We start from the raw sequence: 1226 nt of genomic DNA on the forward strand, positions 1-1226 counted from the left end.
GGGGTATGTTTTAATAACAGTTGTAAAATAATATATTTAAAATAATGGTAGTAATAAAATATTTTTTCCCCCCTTCTTTTAACTGCTTAGCTAGACACCGCCATCACTTGAGCACATGTGAGTCATGCATCGGCGGGCTTTACGCCTTAAATTGACGATAAACGGTGCGGTGTTGGTTTGGTTCGTTTAGGCGTTTTCTTTTTTCTTTGTTAGTCTAGGTTCATAGTTTTTTTTATTCTCTTGTCCGTTTCCTTCCGTTGTTGTGAAGCGCCTCGAGGTTGGTCTAACGGGAGGCGCTATACAAATCGCAAATTATTATTATTATTATGAAAATTAAAATATTCGTAAATAATTAGGACTATAATAATGATAATATATAATAAAATACTTGAATTAACGTATGTTTGTTGATGGTCTCTATAAAATAAGGACACATGGGAATACCTTGATATCTTTCCATTACAACAAAAATAAACTACTATAAGTTCGTGTTACTCTACGTCAGGTGCGTTTTTATCTGAATTATTTTTTCAAACATGTCCGGAAAAACCGAATCAACTGTTACTACCAACTCTGAGGTTATTCGAGGAAAAAATATAAACATGGAAACTGAAAGAATTGCACGAGAAATCAATTCAGCGTTTGTAGCATATAAACTAGGCGATATGAAGAATATAAAATATTGCGAAAAGATGTATAATGCATGCGATGAACATCTTTATAATTTGACAAGAGAAGTATCGCTTGATTCAAATGAGAATATTAAGACGTTTTTAAAAGACGTTTTAACAGAGATGTTTAGTGATAATATCTTAAACTTGGCCCGTATAATTATGGTGTTTGTGGTTGGAGCGAAATTAGCTGTGTTATGTAAAGATAAAAACAGAACTGATTTGATCGATCAAGTAATACAGAGTGTAGACAAATTCGTGAAGACGGAATTTTTGGAATGGATTAATTTGAAAGGAGGATGGGTAAGTCACATTTGCTCGTGTTAACAAGGTAATTCAACAAAAGGACGCACATCTCGGGACATCAAAGGTTATAACTCTGGCATCGACATTCTAGGCGCACGTGCGTCCCTACACGCTGAACGTCACAAAAACCATAGTACCCAGACCATAAACCGTCAGCGTACGTGACGATTTACCCACGCGCGTGTTAGTTGCCATGTTAGTCGCGCGTCGTGCGGTGATTACAAAGGCCTAATGATATTTTGCACTAAC

Source organism: Anneissia japonica, unplaced genomic scaffold (genome assembly GCF_011630105.1).
Source record: "Anneissia japonica isolate Jap-2015-1 unplaced genomic scaffold, ASM1163010v1 scaffold5148_len95523_cov101, whole genome shotgun sequence".
In the NCBI taxonomy this organism is placed as follows: Eukaryota; Metazoa; Echinodermata; class Crinoidea; order Comatulida; family Comatulidae; genus Anneissia; species Anneissia japonica.